The sequence below is a fragment of the Mirounga angustirostris genome, unplaced genomic scaffold (genome assembly GCF_029215605.1).
Source record: "Mirounga angustirostris isolate CCGP_5_RB_7025 unplaced genomic scaffold, mMirAng1.0.hap1 SCAF_2, whole genome shotgun sequence".
In the NCBI taxonomy this organism is placed as follows: Eukaryota; Metazoa; Chordata; class Mammalia; order Carnivora; family Phocidae; genus Mirounga; species Mirounga angustirostris.
Window position 1 is genome coordinate 77,245,435 of NW_026991710.1, and position 13,444 is coordinate 77,258,878.

The window sequence follows — 13,444 nt, forward strand, 5'->3', positions numbered from 1 at the left end:
CATTTGTCCTGTTATTGCTCCCCTTTCTCTAATGTAGCATGGTCTCTTTGCAGTCTACTCCAGTCCCTTTCTCAGTAAACTCAGTAATGCAGCCTCACAAGCATAAATAACATTTATATAATAGTCCCTCAATATGTAGAGGTAAATGTCAGCCTTAAAATCTGCCTGAAATTAGGTGAGTGAAGTCAGGAATGTCCATATTTACATCCATAGCCAATATAGAAAAAATATATGTACTTAGTTGTGAATGGTTTCCTGTGTTTGTTAGTCAGGCAGGCTCGGATTTATTTTTATTCCTCTTGTCCATGACTAGTTATGATCTTAGGCAATGGGACCTTTGCCTGATATGTCCTTTTCCCAAATTCTTTTATTAAGTGAGAATAGAGTTGGAAATAGTTAGACGTGTAACATGTTACAGGGTTTGCAATATTTTGGTTACCAGAGCAACCATGGCATCTTGCTGCACATGATTCTTTTCTCTAGAAACACCTGCAATCACTCTTTGTTGCCCATCCAGGGAATGCAGTCATGGGAAAAGCAGTCACTGTGGGGCACTGCTATATGATGGTGTTGACTCAGGGTCATTTGCTTCACACTAAATTTCTAATCTAGACAGCTGTGTTTGGCTGAGTCTTTTCTAGTGATCTAATTCATTTATCGGTATTCCTTACACAAACATGTCCTGAGAACCTGTGTTTACTGTTTAAGTCTTATTGGTAAATCATCGCTGCGCTGGTTTTTTAAAATAAACCATTATGGATCGTTTGGAGATTTCGAGTTAGTAGCATTGCTAAGGTTAGAAATCATGATTCTTACACCTGTTTGGAGTCTAGTTATCCTGTTACACATGTGACTTGGCCTATTGTAAGAGTTGGTGCTTGGTTACATGTTTTGTATATAAGTTACTACCTTTTGATATAAAGGCACAAGATAAACATGTCAAGTTTTCCTTTCAGTTTTTTTTCCCTTTCTTTCCAGTACACTCATTTTCTCTTTGTCCTAAGACCTTTCTTCAGCTGGGCTGATCTAGGCTGGGAAAACTCTTTGCTCATAACCTGGGAAGCAAAGTATGAAGGCACATCATTCTCTGTGAGAGAGACTGTGGTCCTGGGGGTGCATCTGGGTGTGGGAGAAGAGATGAGGTCCAACAGACAAATGGGAGGAACTCTCCTGAGATGACAAGCAAGGATGAAAGCTCACAAGCAGTGAGGGGGATGTGTTGGGTGGAGGGGGGCAAACAGGGATATTTCACACCTGGTGTTTCCTATCTTCTCAGTGGGAGTGGGAAAGAAGAAGAGACATCTGGGCCTTTAAGAATATTGAAGTTTTTGAGAAGCCATTGGGGGTTGGGAGACAAAAAATGAGAAAGGAAAGCAGAAAAGGATCTCGGATCAAAAAGCATATTCTGCGCATATACTCGAATAGAGAGCGAGCCCTGCTCCTGTTTCCCCGTGTATTGTGGAATCTCATTGGTGAAGGCCTCTGTGTTTGCTGCTACTAAGAAGAAAAGTAAAGCTTAAGGAACTTGGTGGATGTAGATAAGAAATCTATAAGTAAATGTGCCAGCTGCTACCAATACCGCAGCAGAAGTTGAGAGTGCCATGGTGCACCCCACTGAGCATGAGCTCTTGTTCAGGCCATGACTGTTGAGGCACTTGATGATGGACTGAGAAGAAGAAAAAGGGAAAAAAATGTTTTGAATGTTTCTGTTTTTTTCATTGTTAGCTGGAGGGGCAGTTATTCAGTAGTGAGACATTTTTGAGGTTTGGAAAATACTAGAAACCTTTGGCAGGAGGAGACAGGTTTTGTGGCAATGATTTGTTACTTATGGATCCTCACTCTGGATACGTGTGTGTGTGTGAGAGAGAGAGAGAGAGAGAGAGAGAGAGAAGAGGAAGGGTTATATAAATACTAAATCTTTTGAATATGATTGACAGTGAATTATTAAGGTCAAAATTGATGTGATTATTCTGGAGCATTAATAAACATAATCAGAAATCTGTGACTATTGGGTCATTTTACTGGCAGGCAGAACTTTTCCAATCTCGATTGGAACCTAGTCATTCAATGGCAAGAATATTCTGATCACTTCTTTTATTAAAATGAAGAACGTGTCCTGTTTAGGTTGCTGTTTGTGTTGAATAGAGGCTTTTTAGCATAAGCACTGGTAGTTGCAGGTCCGAAATGCTACCGCCATCTTTCTGTTTCAGGCTGGTTACATCCAACGGTCAAAATGTAGAATGGTTCTCCCAAGGCCCAGGGGCCATTCATGTGAGCCAGTTACTCTTAAGCATTCGTCACTGATATCCCAACATTTAAGTTTCTTGCGGGTTGTCATAGTTTTCATGATATGACGGAAACCTGTGTGTTGATGTTGACTATTTAATTGTCGCCGTACCTGTTGTATTGTCAATGAAAGTAGAACAGAAGAAGTGACGTTGGAGAAGAGATTAAAGGTTCGCTGAGAGGTGGTGGAGAGTTTGCTGTTACTAGCAGAGATGCTTTCGAACAATACTGCTAAGGAGTAGATCTAATGAGGTTTGGGATGTTTTTTAAAATTAGTCAGCATTAGTGTGGTGTTCCTTCCGGGAGCGTTTGTAATGCCCACAAGAATGTGTTGGTGGAGGGATCAGATGCCAGGCTGACCTTCAGTTGCTTTCAGAAGTTGACATAACACACACCTGTGTGTTCTCTTCCCTGACCTCAGAATTGTTTTGAAAAGCTTCTGACATCTGGGAGTGTGAAAGAGAGCAGGTTTCGATTTGTTTTCTGACAAGTAGGAAAAATAAGTTCTAAATGCAGCATTTTACCTGCGTATGGTACTTGTAGTTAAGGGCCTTGATTGACCTGCTGTCCTCGTTAACTGTGGAATCCAAGGTTCCATGACAGATTAGGGTCTTTCTTGAAGCATTTTAACATGCTGGGGGTAGAAATATGTATATTTATTTACATAAAAATGGAAATAAAAGTAAAATAGCACTCAGGTTGTGTTTCTTTTCCTCAGGAAGAGTCGTTTAGAAATTATCTCTCCAAATAGTTAAATTGCTTGTGAGTGGGGAGACGGCTGACAAAGAAAACTGACCTAATTCAGCTTTCCCTTTTATACAGTGATAGGTAAAGCGCTCCTTAATAAACATACATTTGTTCAACATAAGTATTACCATAAATGCTGTCACTTAAGGGAAAATATCTATCGAGTATCAGTAAATTTACTTTGAACTGGAACGAAACTGCAATAACTTGGGTAACTGAATCAGTTGGCCTTTTAAAATATGTTATATCTTTTATATTTATAGTATAAAATAAAATGGGATCCTGGATTGATTTTTATTAAATTCACAGGTTTTTCTTCTCAAAATTAAGCCTCACTTCATTTGGCCTCAGCAGCTTATTCGTTGCAGTCTATTTAATTGAGTAGCTTCTGCTGTTTATCCTAAAATGCAGATAAATGGCTTTCAGCACACTGTTTATAGTTTAATAGTTCCTGAAGTGAGTCAACATTATCTGCTAGCGTCTACATGTCATAACTAATGATCTCTCTGCTTAGACTTTCTTGCAAGTGAGGAGACACTGAATTCCACAAAGGCAAGAGCCTGGCACAGTTGGGGCTGGGTGGACTGTTTGGGATGGCACCTACTGGGTAAGGCTTTCTTTCCCCCTTATTGGTATGAAATTGGAAGAGCAATGTTACCTTTACCACAATTTTAGCATGCACAAAGTGCTGTATTCCAAAAGCTGGGGTGAAACTATTTTAGGAAGTTGCTGTTAGAGGGATGTGTTTTATTTCAGATCCTCTATCTAATTAATAATTAGCACAAGTTTAATACTTTTCTGGTCAGGCTATTTGACTTGATGATAGAGAATGGGAGTCACCAGCAAATTTTCACATTACTATCAAGTAGCTACTGTGGTTTTAGTGATGAAAGCAAATATTTTTTGTCCTCCAAGAAAGATGGAAAGAAAAGAAATAACTTTAATTGTTAAGTAATCATTTATTGTAAGTGGGGCCTATTCATTCTGAAAGATCATCATGCTTTTTCCTTAGGGAAAAGACAAAACAAAACAGTGAACTGGTATGAGACTTTGCTCCTAGTGAGGATCAACAGGTCTGATGACCATAATTGTTAGAGTTGATAAGTTTTACCAATCTCCAACTCATTAAATCATAAGAAGTCTTGCCTTCTCTACTGAATTATTTTCTGGGTTTTTAGGTGGAGAATAGGACATTCTGTAGGTAAACATAGAGAACGGTTTCTTAATAGCTGAAATATCAACTCTTACATTTTGGTAAAATATTTTGTTTGATCTCATATGCTCTATGTGAATGTGGACAACTTTCTAACTAAACTAATTAAGAGAGCCACTGTTCTTTGCTCCCATACCAGTATGAATCGTCTTGGGGAGCACTTTGGTAATTTAAATAGAACGTAAGCAGGTATAGATTTCTTACCTTCTTATACTGGTTCTGAACTTTAAAATCATATACCCAGCTTATCAAAATATTTCAGGCAAAAAATATAACACACACAGATACCTTATGTCAATGTGATTTAAAAGACAGAATTATCTGAAGAAAGGGTTTATGAGAGGTAATTATTTTTCTTGTAGCCTCCTTGGATTCAGGTTTTTTGTTCTTTTTTGGCTTTTTGTGTGTCATGAGACCCCATACTGATAACTATTTGAAGGAGGAGGAAGGAAGCATTTTGGCCTTAGAATATAGTGTGTGGGTATGTATATTATTAGCATAAATGAGGAGATACAAATTGGATAAAGAAATACAAAGGAAGCAAATTTAAAGGTGCACTTTTCAAAGTCTGGGCCACTGAGTCTTTATACAATTAAAAATTAAAAATAATAAAATTGCTTTTGGAGAATGTTTTGAAAACTGAAGCCATTTGTTTATCAAAAGAGGGACAGCTTGAGCAGTATCAGGCCAGAATGTTCCAATGTGTGCCATACTCAGATTTAAGATAACACAATCATTATAATAACATAGCCTCAGTTCAGATCTTTCCTCAGTGTTTCTGCCCAAAAGTCAACAAGATTTTCCTTTGGCAACCTTATTCCTATAAATCATACAGAGCAGATGTGGTTCAAAATCTCAGCCTTATTTTAATGGCCAATTAATTCAGAAGAAAAAATTTTTTCATCTTAAAATATCAAAAGTCTGTATGTTGCTAGTCATATACCTACCCAGGACCCAAGTCTACCATCTTGTTTTATTTTGGATGCACAAACTGGATTATGGGAATAGTCAGGAGAAGGTGAATATAACATGTTGTGGCATACCTCCTAGATTTTGGTCCTCCTTCAGCTGGCCTGAGAGTGTTACTTGGAACTCTAAATGCAGTATTATCTCTAACCCCAAAGTCTGAATATAAGTCATACGACTTGTCAAATTCTGATTAGAGAGAATGTTTTTATGGACACAGGAATTTTTTTTTTTACTCTGTTGTTCCTAACATATATCATAGGGAGTTTTTCTAATATTTTTTGTAAACTGCTTGGCTTGGCAGGTAATTAGTATGTAGTCAGTGAAAAAAATAAAACATTAAACATTGTCTTTAATGTATATATTTAAATTTTAATTTTTTTGAAATGGATATATTTTCTTCATCTCTTCTTGTGCCTATAAATGAATTTTCTGTTTTTATTTTTTAACCATCTGCTATTAAGAAAGGGTATCTGTTTTGGGGGGGTAAGGTTTTAGATTATTTATTTAAAATGGCACAGATACTAGCCTGGGGGCCAGATGGTTTTGTGCTTATATAGAGTGTAAAAGGAAATGGAGTGCAGGCGTTGGTGTGAGGAAACGGTCAGCAGCCCTTTTATGACTAAAGAACAAGAACAACAACAGAAAGTAACTTCTGTTCCACTGTCCGCTACTAGATTTTATGGCTCCTGAGCATCGTGGCCATTTTTTCTTCATCTCTGTGAAGCCACAGTGCCATGTAGACAGCCTTGTGAGTGACATGTGTCTCTTAAATCAGTTTGGACTTGCTAGTAATTTAATGCTGGGTAAAATAAATATTTTATGCTGCTTTAACCATACATGGTGAATAGGATAGTTATGTCTTAAATACAGATTTTATATCAAAAATGTTAATACGTCAAATGATATGGTGGATTTAATAAAAAGAAAAAATTCATGGCAGTCATTTGGTTTTCAGGTTTCCCAACATTTTGGAAGGTTCCCAACTATAAGAGGACTTTGACTTCTAGGTTTGGTAAACCTCTTTAAAGAAAGATGTAAAAATGTTTACGTACCTGATCAGTTTGTGAAGTTGTGCTTATTTTAAAATAAACTTAAGAATTGCACATTTAAGTACCATTCAGAATGGCAGAAGGGAAATATCAAAAATAGATTTCTAGATATTTAAATGTCCTATATTTTTCTGCCTTGCTTATAATCAAAGGCAGCTTTTAACCATCTGGAAATGATATGTAATACACTGTGGTCAGTGACTTTTTTTCTTTTCTTTCTTTTTCTTTATTTTTTTTTGATTCTGAGGTTTCCTTTCTCTTTTACCTTTCCACTGTCATATGCCATGTATCCTGAGCATAGCTCAATGCCTGACTGGAATAATCTCTCTTGCCAGCTTATAATCAAAGGGAGGACTGAAAAAACAGCTGAGCTGTATTAGGCAACCACAGTCTGGACTGCATTTCTTAACTGCTGAATAACACATCACAGGTGCAGGATTAGTGCTGCCTGCGGTGCTGGTCTTTTTAGTGGAAACCCCTAGCAATTCTGTGCCGCCTCCTCATGTCTCATCCCGGGGAACCTGGCAACCATCTATCAAGCGTACAGAAATCAAAAGTGAGTAGTGGGAGAAGCTTTATGTCTCAGAGCCTGTTGTTGCCCTCCAAAAATTGTTTGCAAGAGCAGTGAAGCCTATTCCAGCACAAGAAAAGATGACAGAACTTAATCGTTCTTGGCATAGAGGGTGTCTAGAATAGAGCAGTTCAGGGGGTTCAAAAATTTTCTGCACAAAAATCACATGTCAAGAAAAATGCAGTTTAGCTTAGCCCTCCCAGGAGTGTATAATTTAGGTTACTTTTAACTATGAAAAATTTTACATGTGTCTTGTGCTGTATATGTGTTGGAGTGGGGTGTGTGTGTGTTTACCCTTACATGTTTTCCAACACTTGTCATGGTTAGAATCAAGTGTTAGGGTTGTGGAAAGTCCTTGTGGTGTAATTTAATTGTTCGTAGTTTTGACACCGGGAATTCTTCTGTTCTCTCTGACATGTAACTCTGAATTTGTAGGTTATAAAAGTCAAGGTTGCTTTCTTCCAAAGAGGGTTTTTGAAAAAATGCCAAGACTATGTTAAAAGTATTAATTATGCATTTAAATATTAGCACACATGAATGTTTAGAAAGTGTAGTTACTGAGTCACTTACTTTTGATCAGGAATGTTATAAATTCTTTTAGCAAGGTAGACATTCAGAAACAAAGGCAAGGATATTTTAGTAATTCGTGTCAGTTTTGTTATCTATCTCAGAAGACATTGTTATGAAGCATACGCATCAATGTAAACAAAGCTATGTACAAAGCACTGCAGCGTTTGAACGGTGTTGTTTCTTCACAGTTTTACTCTTAAAACTCGGAGGGCTTTCTAGTATTCAGATTTTGTTTTAATACATTTTGTTGCTGGCACCATCATTCCATATTGTGCCACCAGAGATAAACCTTTAAAGTTATTGCTGATGATAGTAGCTGGTAATAGTGCATTCTAAGTTAAGATTTAAAAATATAAATATGTGGAGTCTCTATGTTTTATGCCTCAAATATTTAAACATTTGAGATAGCGATGTATTTGTATTTTTAGGTCAATATGCACCTAATTATTCAATTAGAGGTTACAGAAAGGATTAGAAACAAAGAGATCCTAAATGCTTTCCAGGTTTTCTTCTTTGGGGAGAAAGAATAGCATGAACGTGGTGATTTGGTTTCTTTCTAAAGCCTTCATTGTGACTTTTCTTCTTTACCTATATAAGTCTGTGCAAAGTAGTTTTACACATCAAGCTGTCTTGGGAGTCCTTATGCAGAGTAAGTGTTGGTGTGGTGGCAAGTCAAACATCGACTTTGATTAGCCTCAGAATTCTGTGGAGCAGAGCATTCGTAGGAGTCACTGAATAAAACCATAACTCCTGGTGTGGAAATCTGCCAAGTTCAGGTTGACTCTCTGACATTATTGCCACGGGGACTGTGATTCAGTTTCTTAGCCAACAATATGGATCTAAACAGAGATAAAATACACAGATACTTTTAATTTTTAAACCATACTATCAGCTGTGATTATGCTATTTTATGGATATAGATTGTTTGATGTTAAATTATTTTTAAACATAGTGGTTACTTGCTTGTCATGTTCATCACTTCTTGTATTGATACTTTTATTAAGATACCTTTAACCATGTTATAGCTTTGAGTATATTCAAAGATTTTTAATTTATTTGAACATGTTGTTTGAGTTTCTCTAAATTCAAAAGCCTATTAAGACCTGAGAGAAAGGCCAACTGCCGTTTTACCCTTAAAGAGTATATATGTGATGTCCAAAGAACTAAACTCAATCATAATCACTTATTGTGTTTACTCAGGCTCATAACTCTGCATTAATTACCTACCAAACAAGTAAATATAAATGGATATGTGGTCTGTTCACATTTATATAATATTTAATCCTTTCATGATTAGCTGAAGTCATCATCTAACATCCCATACAATAAAATACTTGAATGATTGAAGCTTTCACTTTTTAATCCAGATGTTTTGGGATCTCTTGGCAGGGCTTTTATGATGTAAAATGTTGAAAACATGATTATCCTACAGAGCCTGAGTGATGTGGTAATGTGGATGTGTGAATGTGGTGAAAAGAGAAACAATTGCCAGTAAATGGAAACATGTAGAAATATTTTATGATAAAAGCCCTAGCTTCTGTAGAGAGCCAGCACATCTCTAACATTTTTAAACTAATGTGTTTTCTTGGGCGCCTGGGTGGCTCAGATGGTTAAGCGTCTGCCTTCGGCTCAGGTCATGATCCTGGGGTCCTGGGATCGAGTCCCGCATCGGGCTCCCTGCTAGGCGGGGAGCCTGCTTCTCCCTCTGCCTCTGCCTCTCTCTCTCTCTCTCTCTGACTCTCATGAATAAATAAATAAAACATTAAAAAATAAACTAATATGTTTTCTTAACCTACTCAACAGTGTCAACAATAAACCACGGAAATGAAAACCTCTCAGTGTCCCTGATTTTAGTGCTTACGTTTTCTGTAAAAGATATTGGTTCATTACTGCCACCCATAGTCATCTTCCCTCCTGTGCACTCCTACCTAGGACTGACTTACATTTGACAGTTACATGTGGCATTATGACATCTATTTGATTGTTTTCATATACTGTTTTTTGGTTTTCCATATGTGGTTGATTTGTCTTACCATGTTCGACGTGTAGTTGATTTGTCTCACCAGCAAGATTGTTATTTTACTGGTGGCACTTCAGGTGCTCTGGGCCATTGTGTTTTGTGAATGGAATGGATTTAGTGATTATTTGCTAAATAAATTAATGTGCAACAAGAAAAAGAAAAATTAATAACAGTGTATTAGTTGGCCTTACACAAATTTTCAATGTTTCTTAAATCCCTAACTATATTTTATAGACTTTTTGCTCACAGTGATGAATCTAGAAAGAGAGAAACTAAAAGTAAGTAAAATGAAGCAAAGGAAAGGGGAATTGAAGAGGCATAGAGAGTCAGAGTGAGAGAAAGAGGATGGGGCGAGAAGGAAAAGAAAAATAGCATAGGAGATGAAGGAGTAGGGGAAAGGAACGAAAAAATTTGAGATAGGGAGAGAAAAATCTGAAGAATGAACACACAAAAATTGAATAGTAAGCTTAAGCAGCACAGCACATGACAGTGATTTACTAATATCACTCCTTCTGCTTGCAAGGAACTATGACAAGTCTTTGCTTGGAACACCTCATCCAGTCCTCACAGCAAACTGGTGAGGCAGCTGCTCCCTGCATCTTGTGTGGGAAGGTGCAGGGATTGGCAAAGGGCCCAGAGCAAGGGAACAGCTGAGCTGGGGCTTGAGCTATTTTGTCTGTTTTATCCTCTGTCTTGGTCAAGTCTGGGCCCACTGCTTTGGTGACCATACCTGATACTGGTTTCTCACCTGACATTTCATTTCCTACACCGTCCCCCCCTCCCCCCACCATAGCATGCCCAGGAACTTACCACAGAATCTTACCTTTGTCCCTCTGTCCTCTGACCTCGGAGACTCTTGAAGCAGAAAGATTCATGTGCAGGTAACATTACAGTTAATAAGAGAAAGTTTACTCTTCCCATAAAATATATGTGATTTTTTTTTTTTTTTTTTAAGATTTTTATTTATTTATTTGACAGAGAGAGAGATAGAGCAGGAACACAAGCAGGGGGAGTGGGAGAGGGAGAAGCAGGCTTCCTGCCGAGCAGGGAGCCCGATGTGGGACTCGATCCCAGGACCCCGGGATCATGACCTGAGCCGAAGGCAGACGCTTAACGACTGAGCCACCCAGGCGCCCAAAATATATGTGATTTTGCTTTGCATTTTTGAATCAGACTTGTATTTGTATTTTGTTACTTTTTAAGAATTTAGGCATGTAGTCCAACTTTTTATTAATGACTGGGTTTCATTTTGTTCATATATATTTTTTTCTAAGTTTTTTTGCAGACAACTTAGACAATTTATCTGTAAATGGCTTCATAGAAGAAAAGATGGTTAGGCAGTGAAAATTGAGGTCAGGCCTTTGAACTCAATAAACTTACTAGACAGTAAATTAAATCACTGAACTGAGTTAAAGGATTCAAGGTTTAAATGATGAAAATAAAAATTAGTTATCTATTTAAACACATTATTTGAGATCACCAGAAGTTATTTTAAAGATTAATATTGTTTTTAAGCTCTGATTCAAGATTTATTCCTATGTATCATAAACTTTTGTTTTAACCAATGTGTTTAAACCAGTTTTGTTTGAGAAAGGCAATGGGCATTGAGTCACATTATTTATTATCATAACAACGTGGATAGGAGTAGGATAGATCATTCCCAAAGCACTGCTCACTAGTTCAGTACTTTCGTTTCTTCATTAATCTTTTTATCCAAGATACTGAAAGTACACACTTGTGTGATAGGAATTTCAATGTCTCTTCTTGCTCCTCCTGTCCTCTGGTGAAGATGGAGTAGAACAGGGATGACACTTAAAATTTTGTTAATTTTTGAGACATTCAGAGAGCTAAAAAAATAAAAGAAAATAAAAAAGAAAATAAGGAGAAAGATTACTAGTAGGTCCTGTGGCACAAAATAATCATATGTCATCTTTCAAGGAGTTTTGAAGAGTCAAATCCAATTCTCATTGTGATGTGTATTACAATTTGTTTCCTTGATTAGATCTCTATTGTTCATAAAGATTGTTTTGTGTTTTAATGTGACAGTGAATTCTGATATTCTCTTCACTATGACATATGTAACAGTCTTTTATATTACAAACTTAAAATGTTTTATTTGTGCTATTTTTGAAATGATAAGAACGTTACTGAGAAAAAAATTTAAACCAAATGTAGTTAAAATATACTTCAGGATACAATGGATGAATATGGAAGTTAAAATTTATCTGTTGGAGAGTTGTACTATTGTAAATTCTTTTTTTTTTTTACATTTACTTTTGTTCTGTGTTTTCTGATTTTTTTGTAAAAATCTTGTTTTGTTTTTCTGTAAAAATCGTAAGAGCATACAGTAATATAAAATAATATAGAAATATTTTAAAAATAATTGAATTACTAAACATATACGTAAAAAAATGAGTTATTGTGAGGTGTTTATACCAAGTTACCAGCTAATAATTGTCCACTGATCCCAAACAAGTCCTTTAAAGAAACTCTTCGTAACACTGCCTTATTTCCTAAATTATGCAAGAAGAGATGCCACAGAAAACTTTTTTTAAAAATTTTTTTCTCAGTAACGTTATCATTTCAAAAATAGCACAAATAAAACATTTTAAGTTTGTAATATAAAAGACTGTTTCATACGTCATAGTGAAGAGAATATCACAGAAAACTTATATATAACTATATACAAATATACAAAATAGCTGAAAACATGTATATAACTAGAACATACATCCAAGTTAAAGATATTCAAGATATTCAAGAAAAATAACTTCCTATTTAAGCTTTGTAATTGAATGGAAGTCACATACTATTGCATGATGATCATTAGGTTATTTCATGAAGTTTGATTAATTTGCCTGAAAATCTATAAATCTGTCTCTTAGGTCTGAAAGTCATAAGGAATATAAATATAATTTAGTTGTGATTCATTAAGAACACACAAACATGCAAACATATGTTTTGAAGTCATCTTGTGGTTCATTTGCTCCCTAAAAATCTCATGATCTTCTGAAAAAAATGAAAACAAATTTTAGATTGGCTTCCACAGTCCTACTATTTATTATCATGGTAATTTCGATAGTTAACTACTTGAGTTAACTATAATGGAACCAGCTATGCCAAGCAGACAGCATTTGAAGTGTCTGGATTCACACTGTTAAGCTCAAGATTGGTATTAGAGAGACAGAGACAGAGGAAAGGGGAGGGTAGGAGGGAGAAAGGAAAGTGAAAAATGGAATGAGCTTCTAAAGAGTGATTTATTCAGTGAAGTGTTCTAAGAAATTTCTCGAAGTCGGACTTTTTCCATTTTTCCCCTTACATTTTTCTGTCAGGTTTATTTATAATTGTTACTAAATATATATATATAAAAAACCCACCATAATTGGCTGGAAAGCTATTGGTAAGAAATGATCACTTTTGTTGAAATTCTATTCAACTTAAGTAGAAGCTGTTAACTATTTAGCTTTCCTTAGTAGAAATTTTTTTTACAGATTTAACCTGTTGATTTAGAAAATACGGTGTATTAAGTTATACTTGATGTTTCTTTAATGGTTATCTTTCAATTGCTTTCAATGATTATCTTATATAAAATTTAGTACAAAATCAAAGTGAGGATCTAATTAATAAAGATCTTACATTATTTGAATGAGCTGACTAATCAAACTTTATTATCTCTTGAAGTCTACCTTTTTCCTATTTCAAATGGAGGGATACTAGAAATATAATAAATATAATGAAATATAAAAAAATACAATTTTATAATTGTCTTAATCAGACATCTAATATTTGGGATAAATCTTCGTGATTGCTATTCTGTTGTTTATCTGGATGTTCACATTTATCATAAATATGTATCTTTGTCTTTTCTTCTAATTCTTATTTCAGCATCATTATTATCTGGCTAAATTCATGTTTTTATAAAATCATTATTCTTTGTGTATTCATGTAATTGTGCTTCTTATGCCTTAGTTGATGTGTTCTGTTTTGTTTTTGTTCCAAAATGCCTGGCTTTTGTTTTT

The 13,444-nt window shown here is 35.7% G+C and overlaps 1 protein-coding gene across 4 annotated transcripts in view; it reads left to right on the plus strand.

Moving 5' to 3' along the window:
- BMPR1B (bone morphogenetic protein receptor type 1B) overlaps positions 1–13,444 on the plus strand; it is a 401,636-nt gene that overhangs the window by 330,168 nt on the left and 58,024 nt on the right. Inside the window, exon 1 of one of the 4 annotated variants that reach the window (XM_045880728.3) lies at positions 6,506–6,820. The exons of the other annotated variants lie outside the window; for them this stretch is intronic. The gene's annotated coding sequence lies outside the window, so the exon portion shown is untranslated. Of the gene's footprint in view, positions 1–6,505; positions 6,821–13,444 lie in introns of those variants that run through there. 4 annotated transcript variants of the gene reach the window in all.